The 13,491-nt window shown below is 39.7% G+C and overlaps 1 protein-coding gene across 2 annotated transcripts in view; it reads right to left on the bottom strand.

Annotated features, from left to right (window-relative positions):
* TkR99D (Tachykinin-like receptor at 99D) overlaps nt 1–13,491 on the bottom strand; it is a 335,482-nt gene that overhangs the window by 160,914 nt on the left and 161,077 nt on the right. The window lies entirely within an intron of this gene.

The raw sequence follows: 13,491 nt of genomic DNA, 5'->3' as shown, positions 1-13,491 counted from the left end.
GAAAAGAAAATTCTTTACATACATGAAATTTTCATTTTTAAAAAAGAAGTTTTGAGCCGGAATAACTTACGTAGCATACAATACTCTTTGAAGTAAAAAAATTATAAACGAACGCTTTCAACTATTTTTCCAGCGAGGCCCTTATTGAGTAACAAGATGAAAAAACGAATTTTGCAGGTTACCACGACAGTTTTCCTGACAAATATCTCTGAGAGTGCTGATTATGAAATTGTGCCGATTTAGTCAAAACTTCGATTATCTAGACCAAATACTTTTTTATAAGAATCGAGATCCTGAAGGTCCTTCTGACCGATTTTTTTTTCTTCGTGTGCGCCCCAACGAACTCATATTGCTTTGCTAAGGAAAAACGCCGTATGAGCCTTTGAATATTGCCAAATTATCTCTCAGAAAATATTAATTTTTGAAGAAAGTTATGAATATTTTTCCTTGAAGTTTTCGGACACCTTAAATCAAATTACGAATAAAATTCTCGGAAAAATTGGAAGTAAGACTTTTACAAATCTTCTCAAAAATTTGTGTTTTGCCACAGGAAATTTGGCAGTATCTGAGGGCTTATAGGGCGTTTTTCCTTAGCACCGAAGTATATCCGACAACGAGACAATTCAGGCTTTTCCTCCGCTCAAAGCGCAGAGATAGTTCCTCCGCGATAGCGAAGAGAGCAGTAAGTGCATGCTGGGATGAACCTCGAGACACATAAAAGCACGTGCTAACCGTGACTCATACTGCCGTGCTAAGGAAGAACGCCGTAGCCGTATGAGCCTTCAGACGTTGTCAAGTTTCCCTCGATAAGAACCAAATTTGCTCGGAAAATTGTGAATATTATTTTCCAAAATTTTCAGACAATTTTGTACGTAATATAATATAAAATATTTGATAAAATATGAAATAAAAAATAATATATAAAAATATAAAATATCAAGGGAAAATATGCATGAATGTTGTCATAGTCACATGTTTTATGAGGGGAAATTTGGCAACTCTCGAATGTTCATACGGCGTTCTTCCTTAGCACGGCAGCATACAGAAATGCACTTACTGCCCTCTTGGCTATCCCGGCAGTGTTGCGCCCAGCTCACGGGGTTTCCCAGGAGAAACAATCGAAGCACCGCGTATCGCAGGGATATAATCCGGAAAGACGCTAAAAATGTTTTATGCAAACCTCGTCTCGGGCTGAGTAAGTGCAGCTCGTTTTTAAATCCTCCGCAGCAACACGTGGCCTCAATAAATCAAATGTGTATCCACCTGGCATGACGCTGTGTAATTTCTTTTATTCTCCTCCTACGACCTGTTTAAAGTCCGCTTGAAATGTTTATCAGCCGTGAGAATCGGGTTATTTAGATATGTTCGTTCTACGCACTTTTTATTCGATAGAAATCATGTTAAAGGTGCTTACATGAGTGTTTTAATTGGATTGCATTTTGCAATAAGTAACCTTTATTTCTGGCCCATTTAGAAACAACATACGTGCCGTTAGTTTCCCTATGCAGATATGTGCTTTTATGGGAGAGCCAAGATCCTTTTTGCAAAATGTAATCCAATTACCCCTCTGTGGCGTGAATTGATTTTGGATATCAGATTCCAGGGGACACTGATCTATTTTGTAGCTCGCATAAAAAAAAGAGTACCAATTTTTTTTTCAATATTTTAAAGTTAAGGGAATCAAGTTTTTTTTTTTTTTTAAATAAAAACAACAAAAAAAACAAAGAAATGCAAAATCATGGCACAAGGGAGAGATTCAATGTTCAAAAACCCCGAAAATATGGTGTCACGAATTCGTAACGTTTTGCCATAGAGGGTTAATTGATAGTAGACAGCATGCAAATGGAGATCTTGCATGTGTCAGGAATTTGCAATTTAAGAGCTGATTTCTAGGAAAAATTTCGCGAGAAACCCGATGGTGCCACTGTTTTTCTCTGAAATCAACACCAAAGCTCGAAAACAGTTCTCAAAGTTGATGCTTCAATAGAGGGGATATCCCATGCTGCCCTGAAAGTCCACCTCTTTATCAAGACAAACTCTCTATGCAAAGCTTGGGAGCGAATACATTGACAGGGTTGCCTTTTTGTTGAGTAACTCCAAAACTGGGGAAACACAACAATCTTGCAGATGTATCTGCTCCCTATCTTTGCATAGAGAGATTGTCTTGGTATCGAGGTGAACTCTCAGGGTAGCACGGGATATCCCCACTATTAAGGCCTCAACTTTGAGAGCTTTGTTTGAGCTTTGGAGTTTTTCTCAGAGATTATGCATGAAATTTGACGTAGTGATCAAAATCGCAAATTCCTGACACATGCAAGTGCAAGTGCAGGTGGGTAGAGGGCATCCGTGAAGAGATGGAGAGATGCCAGCTTTCTGGAGGATCTCTACCATGACAGATTCATGTGGCGGATAAGCGTCGCAGAGCGCCCTAGCGCGCCGTAAAAGCGGCTCATACATACCTACATACACATCACTGGCATTACCAATTTTCTCGCGAAATTTGACATAGTGATCAAAATCGCAAATACCTGACACATGCAAGTGCTCTATCAGGCTGCAGAAAATTTGCGTAGGTGGTACAACTATTGCGAATGTCTTATACGCACACACCAAACCAATAACGGTTGCGCTTAGCAATGATAATTTCTCATATATATTTAGTATTGAATTAAAAAATTATTGCATTTCTCTTTATTTTTAACGAAAAATGGCAAAGAAAAAGCATTATGATGCGTAATTTCTACAGGTCTAATGATCTATGTTTGCATAGATTTCAGAGACGAGTTTTTTGTGTTGGGACATCTTAATATGTAACACTAAAATTTCAACTTCTGACCTTTTACGGGAAAAATCAATGACGCCAATAATGATTAGATCTCACAGAAAATGAAAGTTTTGACTTTATATGATGTTGAATTGTTGAAATCCTTTGAACAAGCGAACTCTGCCCCGTCTCATTGTCCGGAAACTAATCATGGAGTTTCACCCTTATAATACCAGAACAAAGCGACATTGGGTCGAATACGAGTACGTAATTCCGTTTTTAATCCGTTAAATATTCATCAACTTATCTTGCAATTTTATCCTTTTCCCTATCTACGGAATATTGAACTGAGGAAAGAAGCGAAACAAAGCGGCTACCCTGACTTTATCGAGGAATGGAGGACCAATTCTGATTAAATGCAATTCGCCCACGCATGAGATACTTTGGATACTTCCACAACTCACAGAATGTTTCACTTCTGCTCCGCGCGACCGTGCCAAGCAAGAATGTTGGATCTATAAAGGGTCCCGATGAAGCACATGCAAAGAGTCGAGGAACTTTGATCAAACTATTTTGTCATACGTGAAATTTCCCGAGAAATATGATGGTGCTGACATGTTACCAAAGAAAGAAGTAAGTTCAAACATGAAGATTTGAGAAGTGAGCCAAATAATGTTCCAGTGGAATTTCCATATCGAACGAGTCCTCCGTGTTTCGTTAAATTTCCGGAAATCATCCGAAATATTATTACTGGTCGCTTCGAAAGCCGAAGACACACAATTTTTACCTTTAACTTCGAAAAAGGAAATATTCCTTGCACGTTGTGCGAGGAAGCCGCACAAGGGTTTTCTACTGCAAACTTGCTTGTCTTGAATGAAAAATGATGCCGCTAAATTCAACCACTGTTTTGCTTCCTCAAGCAGAACTTTTTTCTTCCTTATTTCTAGATAAATTGGACGTATTTCTATCAAACGGAACTAAGCGCCAATTTTGAGTTCCTTTTGAGGAATTTAGAATCCAAGATAGCGCGTTCTGTCAAACGGACCTAAGCGCCACGAAAAAGCATTGCGAGTATAGGACGGAATAAGCCGGACGCCCGATTCCGCCGCCAATCCAAGCCCCCCTCTACCTTCCTCACCATATGGCGCTTAGGTCCGTTTGATAGAAATACGTCCAATTCAGCTTGAGACAAGATTAATAAACCCTTGGCGGCAATTTCAACGCATTTAAACCAAAATTAACTATATCCATTGCAACATGAGCCCTGTCACGCAAGCACCAAGCATTCTCATGAATCTCAGGGCTCATGTCGGAAATGAATATAGTTGCTTTTAATTTAAATGTGTCAAATTCAAGAATCATCATGCTTGAAACAAGCACCACTTTAACTGAAAAAAAAGATTGGTAGAATTTACCATTCCTTCACGCTGTATTTCACACAGCGTGAAGGAATGGTAAATTCTGACCAATCTTTAAGTCGATTCTGCCAGAAGAATGGTTACCTGGTACCAGTTTATAGTAACGTTTACCTTTCTTCCGGCAGAATTGACTCTGAATTAACGCTGTGTGAAATACAGCGTGAAGGAATGGTAAATTCTACCGGTCTTTTTTTCGGTGTTCCAGTGTTGATAATCGATGCTAAATACAAAATAAATTGCAAAATACGCAACATGAAAAAAATCAATATTTTATGTAAAGTTGAAAATGTCCTGAAATATAGTAATAAAAGACTTGTAAAAGTGTTAAATATAATTATAACCTACAAAGAACAAAAAGAGGTTTCTGACTGAAACATTGCTTTTTTCTCTTTTTTTTAAATTTATGAGTTTGGTAACTTATTTTTAACAGCCAAAGCACAAAAGAGGTTTTGTAACTGAAATATTGTTTTTTTTTTTTCTTTTTCTTTGAATATCTGAGTTTGGTAATAGTATGGTAACGACTTTTTAAAAGCCAAATATAATTTTAACTTACAAAGAATAAAGAGAAGTTTTGTAACTGAAACGTTCCTTTTTTTTTAAATTTATGAGTTTGGTAACTACTTTTTGACAGCAAACGCTGCTAAAACAGCCACCGGACAGGTAGCCAACCCAACGGATCATTTCAGTCGACCAACTTCCGAGACTCAAAAGAAAATTCAAAGCCGCAGCGCTGACGGGGCTCCCGAAACATGTTGCGCATTCGGAGCCAGAATGAAAGAGCCCCTTAGTCAGCACCTCGCCACCCCTGAGTTTGCACAGTTTATCAACTATTCAAGAACTTTGATCCGTGTCAATGTCAACGTTGCCGCCTCCACCGAACTCCGTGGGCAACTCAATCTCAGATTCCCCGCTTTACCGCCCGATTTGACAACGAGGCGAGCCCTTTCAGTACAATTTCTCATCGTCCCCCTCCTCCGTTTTCATCCCCCTCCCCCTCCCATTCCGCACATGAGGGGGTCGAGGCGGCGCCCAGGAATTTGTCAAGCGTGGGCTGAGAGGGTTTCATCGTCGCTCAATTGACTAATAGTTTTTAATAAGTCAAAAACCTGACTCTTCAGCAGTTTTTCTCCCTCCAGGCAGCTGCCGTTGCTGTGTCGCAACGAAGCGCTACATAATCTGGATGGATTTGCATAGTTTGGATGGATTAGTCGCGATTTTAAACTTTTATCGCAATTAGTAAATTCAGTTTTTTTATGAAGTGAAATTATTCCGGTCTGAGACCTGAGTAGAGACAAGAGACTCTCCACTGCACGGAGAAAAAAACTTCGTGCATGGGACCCGAAGTTGAGGTCATATGGATCTCTGAAGTTTTCGGATCACGTATCTGAAAACTTGAGGTTCAGCTGCCAAAGTTCGGGCCAGACATCTAAAGTACCTTGGTATGTACCGGAGTACTTCAGATGTCTGACCCGAACCCTTCGGTATGTATCGAAGTACTTTAGATGTCGGACCCGAACTTTGGCAGCTGGACCTCAAGTTTTCGGATCCGTGATCAGAAAACTTCAGACATCCGTATGACCTCAACTTCAGGTCCCACGCGCGAAGTTTTTTTCTTTGTGTGGCCTCTTGGCGACATGTGGAAGCTTTTACTTTCGAGGATTCAACACTTCCTTATGGAAAATTCTAAGGAAGCAACAGTCATCAGTCTTATTTTTGGCTGTTGACCTACCTACGTGGTGGACGATGAGCTTCGGGTGACGTCATGAGCCAAACAAGTTTTCCAATCTTCGACTTGTTTGCAAAACAAAACTGCCAACACGTTGTTAAACATCAACCATGTAGGTGAGTCAGTAGTTTAATGTTGAAATTCCGAAAACAAAGGCTTCCATCATAGCGGAGATACGAGTGGAGGGTCTCTTGTCTCTGAACCTGAGCCTGAGTGACCTCGGAAGGCCAAGAAATAAGAACAAGATTACAGGCAAGTTATTCATTTAGTTATCCACATTAAATCCTGAGTAAAATTTTCCGTAAAATTTACAACAACAAAAAAGTAATTTTCAAATAATACGTATTTTCTTCGAGAAGATTTGGCAACGTGTAGATGTAGCTCAGCACACTCACAGTAACATCGCATCAGACATCTTATGCAAAAAGGTCATTGAGGAAGAAATAGTTTCAAAGGAGAATCTGCTTGAGACCAAGGTTGTCCATAGGAAATTAGCATGCTGCGACAGCAAATAAAAACGCCTTCAATGAATTGGGTAGGCATACCGAGTTCTTGGGAGGTCGAATAGTGGTATCAAGCCCAACAGCACATATCTTGAGATTTTGCATCATAAAGACCGTATCCATAGTCGTTGATTTGACTGCTGGTTTTTGAGGAGTATGGCGGACGCTTAGATCCAAAGAAGGGATAGGAAAATCGGAGTTAATGCTGTTGTAATCCTTTGAAATTCAAAATTGGTAATTCAGTAATTCTTTGAGCCTAAAATCAACGATTTTCACCTTTGACATGATGAAGATTTTAGTCTATTAAATATTTCTGGTAGTTAATACCCCGGAAAAACTAGTATAGATAGCGTGAACGCAATTGTCGTCTAGCACATAATATTGAAAAACCAATTGAAAATATGCTCTGACGCGGAGTGAAGATGTACCGATGGACGGTTTAATTAGTTTTGCTTCAAAGAAGCGGAGAAAAGTTCTCGCTTTGGAGAGAACTTGTTAAACTTTAGAGAGTATCGTAAGCAGGACTCAGGCACCAGTGCCCACGATGTCAATCCCGTTCTTCGAAAAAGCTTGAAGATTTTATTTCATAGACGAATAAGAAGTTATTGGGAAGTAAAGTTTAATGAATAAATGAGTAGTAGCGGAAATCCGCGAGAGATGGCGGCTCACAGAGTCCTTCCCAGAGGTGATAGTAAAAATATGGTTGCGAATCAAAACTTTTCTCTTTTTCTGGAAAAATGAAATTTTTGAAGTTATTCATTCTGAGCGACACAGAAAATTAACTCGTGGAATTGTGAAAGGATGCGTTCTTAGAAAATTGCGTCTACTGAATTTTTTCTTCCTCTCATCCTTCTTTTCCTTCTTTCTTTTTCTACGCTTTTTCCGTCTTATTTCGTCACCTTTCTTCTTTTTTCTTCTTCTTTTTCCTTCTTCATTTCTTTCCTTTTCTTATTTTTTTCTTATTAGAAAAAATTTTCTGCGTGTGTTTTATTTCCGCCTATACCGCAACTACCCGACTGAATACTGTTTTTAGTACGTGATTACTTGAATTTTGAAATTGGAATCACTCTAAAGAAGATGCAGGAATCCACTTACGGCCGTGATAGCGAAGAGATCCGTAAATGCAAAAATGAAGTTTTGAGATAATGGGCTCAGATGCGCCTGACGGAAAATTTTATTAGAAAAAGTCTAATTTATTGTATTTAGCAAATGGGTGTTTTTATACGAGGATTAAGAATAAACAAGTGGTTAGAAATGAAAACAAAATAATATGAACTATGCAAAACGATAATCCGGGTATCGGAACTTGGCTGTTTTTGAAAACGCCTTCAAATGCGGCGTGATACCTCACGCATTCCGGAGAGTTAAAATAGTTGTATCATTGCGCCGTAAGAATGTGACGGAATATTACAATTGAAATAGCCTTCATGCACGCTTGCCTTCTCGATTTCCTTCGACATTTTTGCAGTCGTGAATGCATAGCTGAATTGCGCTCCAGCTAGAATTATTTCTTCGTCGAATTGCCACCACTCATCCAAAAGACATTCAGAAATCGTTGGGATGATTAAAAATCGGCAAATTTTTTTTCAAATATGTAAGAGGGGTGTTCGTTTAATTTTCATGTTAGGCTACTGTTAGGCAAGACAGCCGTTAGTGTCATCTTCTGCATGATTTCGTCGTTGCGTTTAAGACTAGCAGCAAAAACATTTTCATGTTGAAATTCCTAGATGAGGACGCCATTTTCCCTCTAAGTTTTTCTCGTTTCGGCCTCCTGACGAAATAATGCCTTATATAAAATAACGACGTCAATTTTTGCACACAAACGACTTCCTCATAAATCTCATCCCTGAACAAAGAATACAAATTTTAACGTTCCAACAGCATCAGTGAATTCATCTAAGTTAGATCAGACGAATTTTGAAGAAAACTCGATTTCGAAAATTTTAGAGCTGCGGCTCTCTTCGCTATCGCGGCCGTATATCCGAATCGAGCTACAGAATTATACACCGAACTTTGAGGGAAGTGCAGGATGCTGACATCATAATACGATTAGGTGGCAGCTCATTATTCGATCATCTGCTCAATATCGCGTTGAAACGGAACTCATTAGTTAAATATCTCGCGCCACTCATGCGTGTCCTTCCGCTCTCTCCTTCCCAAATCCTCCCCTCCCCCCTCTCTCGCTCCCTATGCCCGCCCCCGCAATCGCTCTTTGCTTTACCTTCCCTATTCTTCCCTCATTAACGCCTAATTCTACCATGCACTTCGAGCAATCTAAGTCTGAGTTCACCCCTCTGTTCCTCCCGAGCCATGCTGGTACCGCCCTAGGTCAAACATCGACAGAATTTCATCGTGAAACATTTATTACAGCTACAGTCACATGATGAAAAAAGAGACTGTGGTTAAGTCCCGAATGTTGGATGATATGAACATTTTTAATTAATTGAGATAGTACCCCAATAAATTAGGCTTCTAACCCAAATGTTGCGATACAGCCCCAACTTGAGTTGCGGCAGTGCTAAAATCAATTGGAAATGTCCATATTATCAAAAAAATTGGGGGTGGTGGCACAATTTTAGAGGATGACCCCTATAACTTTTTCCCCGGTATATTGGTATGTAACTTTTAATCACTGACAATAACGCCTTCCTTTCGTTTGATAGGCAAAATGCGCACATGAACGCACGTATGGTGGCATCTGATACCGTAGGTTTAGATTCGGCTCAGGAGGGATACGAGAACAGAGGAATTTTGAGTCGCGAATATACTTATTGCGCTCACAAAAAAAAGCCTTTTGAGGTATTCGAGAAAAAAGATAAAAAAAGGAGAATGTATAGTGTGGAAGAAAGAGTGAGAGACCGGATGTTGACGACGACTGGACGGACAAACAAGACCATTAGCTCTCGTCATGAATGAAGGCGCGGAAACAGGAATTTCCGCTGACCCTCCCCTGAATCCATCTTCCTGTAGATTTACTCCCGCCTCAAACATACGCCCATATGATGATGATACGGTGAAAGAATCAGTTCAGACGTATGCACTCTACTGCAACAATTGACGGAATAAATCATTGTTGAATGATGTATTCCCTCTCTCCCAAAAAGTTATGACGTGGAGTGTGTTCCTCGGGACTCCGGTATCATCGCATTTCGTAGGACTCAGATCAACTGCCACCCCTAGTAAAAATAAATTCTCCTCCGAGAACGAAATCTTCCTGTCAATTTTCGTTCTCGGAGGAGGATTTATTTTTACTAGAGTTACTAACGAGGAACGTAGTACGTTAACGGTGAGATGTTGCCATTTTCCCACTATAAAACATTTAGTTATAAGGAATTTGTTTTCAATTTATTTTTCATGATTTGTTTCTAAGAGAGAGCCTTTTCTGGCTGAAAATTTGGCATACAAGAGATTACATTGCGCAAAAAAAAAAATTCCAAAACCGGGGGGGAGGGGGGATTCATAAGTTTGTTGGGAAATTTGGCAAAGTCCTAATGTTAATATGAGATTTTTCCTTGGTATAGCAGATCTGACGTGAACCTTTAATTACATACATATGGTTTACGAGAGAACGTACCTATGTTACTGATGATATTTCGTACATTTTTTAAAGTGAAATGTAGGCCTAAAACATTAGTATTTGAATTGAGTTATGAGAGTTGGTGAAATCAGATTCCATCCATTTAAATCCTTGTAAAAATATAGTTTCTAAATGAAGGAAATTATATGAACCTAATATAGGGAGAATACGGACTCGTCGGTATTTTTGAGTTTAGGCCAGGGAGTTATTAAAAGCCCCAAAAGGCAGCGTTTCTTCCAAAAATGATGTTATACGTATATGTGACTTTTTTGTGTTATACTTCTGAGATATTTTTTTAAAAAAGAAAAACAATTTAATTATAGTTTATAAACACCCCTACGCGAGAAAACTAATGAAGACTTACTGTATGACTGAATGCGGTCACATAAGCAAAAACTATCGACCACATCCTGATTTTTACTGTTCATGCGCGATATTCGATTATTTGCAATTTTTAATTATTCGCAATAAGTCCGATTTCAACCATAGCAGATAATCCAGACTCCACTGTACCGAGTAAATAAAATTAATTGTTGTTCCTGGGTACGTGTTTCTGCCATCGGGGCACGTGCGGTTATCTGAAAAAAGGTCCAACATAAAGTCAGTGGCGATGGTAATTTATCGATTATCGATATTTTCCCATTTAAATCTGCACTAAAGAATCGATGACTAAGGTGTTCTTTGCGACCACCCTGTTTATCGATCCTTTTCTGTAGGTTTAAATGGCAGATCAATCGATCAATCGCAAAGCACACCACGCCTCTAACGTAGAGTGAAGAGTACGCAGCGTCGAAGGACACTCGAATTAAAAAGCTTGGCTGGTAAATGTGGGAGCATTGTGAGGTAGGACAATTCAAAACGGCGCACAGCAGATAGAGTCAATTCAGGGGGTCGGACATGAAATTATTGCTAAAACTGCAAATTTAAGTGTTTATTTTGTCACATTTTACATTATAAGGGGTGCTTTTGGAAGACAATTTCACGAGGAACCCAATTGGACCATTTTTAGAACCTTAAAATTTTGCATAAATGGAGGTATAAGCGTTTAAAGTTTCAAAATTTTGTCCGCCTCCTCCTATTGACTCGATCAACGGTGCGGCGGGCGCTTGAACATTCGGTTTAATTGACTATGCGGGCGTTAACACTTTCCGATTAACCACAATGTTTATCGATTCGGCAGCTAACCCGGCAAAGCCCATAAAAAGCCGTTTTTAATTCTCATCTCTTCCGAGTTCGTGTGTTTGATCAACACTTCAAAAGAAAACAAAACCCCAGTTTGTATGCGGAGCGCGTTGAAAAAACAGTTTCCGGATCCACAGATTTGCGCGGGTGCGATTCTCCCGCTCAGCACTGACATTGTTGTTTCTTCTTTTTTTGAGTCATCGGCGGTATCGGTTATGAGGCGTTATTGATCGATTATCGACATGATCCCATTTTTAGCTATGGTGAAGAATCGATTATTAAAGTGTTCGTTATGCGAACACCCTGTTTATCGATCCTTTTCCGTAGGTTTAAATGGTAGATCAATCGATATGTCGCAGACAAACAGTAAAATCAGGCATTTCACTAAATGCCTAGGCAAATACCCAGATATGCTTACTTAGATTGAAATTCTTTTCCTAAGTTTTTCATTGCTCCAGTAGAAAAAAAATTCTCACTAAAAATTTGCATCACACAATAGTCTTTTAAACGATTTTTAGCTCCTGAGCAGACACTTATCTTGAAATCTTCAGCATGTCATTAAATACAGAATTTTGGGCGCTTCTGGGTACCAGATGCGCCCTTTCCAACCGTTCGACTCCCCCGATGTAACATGTACTATACTACATGCCCTTTTGCCTTATGGATAATGACGCCATTCTGGTACACCCGGGAAAATTTGATTTTTTTCTGCATCTGGTAATCGTAAAAGTTTTCGTGAAATGTTTTGCTTTTAAGCATAACAATCTCGCACGAACGTATTACCTGGTTAAAGTATTTTAGGGCCTCCTTATGCTTTAAATACTTATATCCGAGGCAGTACTTTCAGATCGACTTGAAAATATTACGAACAGTCACGTGATCTCTTCATTTTAGTGACGTATTACTGTGCTACTTTGTGATTGGTTCATTTTATTGGCGCAGCATCGACACGTCAGCTGTTTGCGGCATTGAGCGGAAGGTTTAAGGTTATGTCATGGACCATGAGAATAAATAAGGACCCCCAACTCCAGTTAGCGGAGACATTAGCGCTGCCTATATTTTCATCCATGGCCGATGTCACCGCCGGCCGGCCGGTCGCCGGTCCCTCTCTTCCCCGCGACCCGCGCTTCCCCTCCCCCTGACTGAACTCCTCTTCACGCGGCCCCGCTCCCCCGCGACCTGCGCGCCCTACCTCGCGGCGTCGCGACGCCGCTGTCCGCTAGATCGCGTTGACGCACCAGCTTTAGAGGTTCCGCCGCTCTTTCCCGTCGTCTGATTTACAGTGGATCCTTTATGTTTCCATTCACCACCAACTTACATTCGTCACAAAGTGCTTGTGGAAAGTTTCAGATCTACGCGGTCGATCTGTAGTTTTGAAGGGTTGTGCTGTTAAAGAATCCCACTTCAAATTCCATCTTCGTCAGCCTTCGGGTACATAAGTTGGTAGTAATATGCTTTGTCAAAGAAGCGCCCTTCAACGCTTGGGCGTTGGAACTGCTTGTTTAGAATTTCAACATTTGAAAATATGAGAAGCGATTGAATAGGAAGAGCCCAAAAGAGTTCATAGGTTTGATGAGTTATTTTGCCAAAAATAGTGAAAACTCGTGAGCTCTTCGCCATTAATTCATAAAATTTTGTAGACCGTCAAAATTAACTATCCGCCTAGGCATTTAACAAAATGCCTGATTTCACTATTTGCCTGCGACAGATACATTGCAAAGCACGCCGCGCCACTGATAAGATCGACCACTGGCCGGTACATGACTCGGTCATTTTCAAAATGACGTAAGCGCCACGATTAAGATGTAGAGAGACACACCAAAAAACGTTTGAGTTGACCCGTTCCAAATCTCATGGCTCCAAAATATTAAATTGATAAATCGCATTAATACTTAATAAGGCTTTCAATGGATCAATTGATTCGGTTTTTACTGCTTTTTTCGCATTTTAATTTCTGGCCCTTTAGTCTTTTTAAAAACGACTGAATCTTATATTGATGGTATCCTATGCTTGAACCAATAAATGGGCATTTGATAGACATTTTTTGGTGTAGATTATGATCTTTTTCCCATAGAATTAATTGGATTACATTTTGCAATAAGGAACCAGAAGCATCGCATTGTTGCTAAGATTGTACAACTTCATCCTTTGCAATACAATTACTGAAATCATGATTAAATATGAAATTTACATGGTAATTTTTGTCTTAAATTTACAGTTATTAGTAAGTAAAATAGAGACTCCTAGTGGATAATCAGGTTTTTCTGCCGAGGCAAAAGAAGTTGCACAATCTTAGCAACATTGCAATGCTCCTAGTTCCT

The sequence above is a fragment of the Bemisia tabaci genome, chromosome 5 (genome assembly GCF_918797505.1).
Source record: "Bemisia tabaci chromosome 5, PGI_BMITA_v3".
Taxonomy (NCBI): Eukaryota; Metazoa; Arthropoda; class Insecta; order Hemiptera; family Aleyrodidae; genus Bemisia; species Bemisia tabaci.
This window is presented reverse-complemented; position numbering and strand designations above follow the sequence as displayed.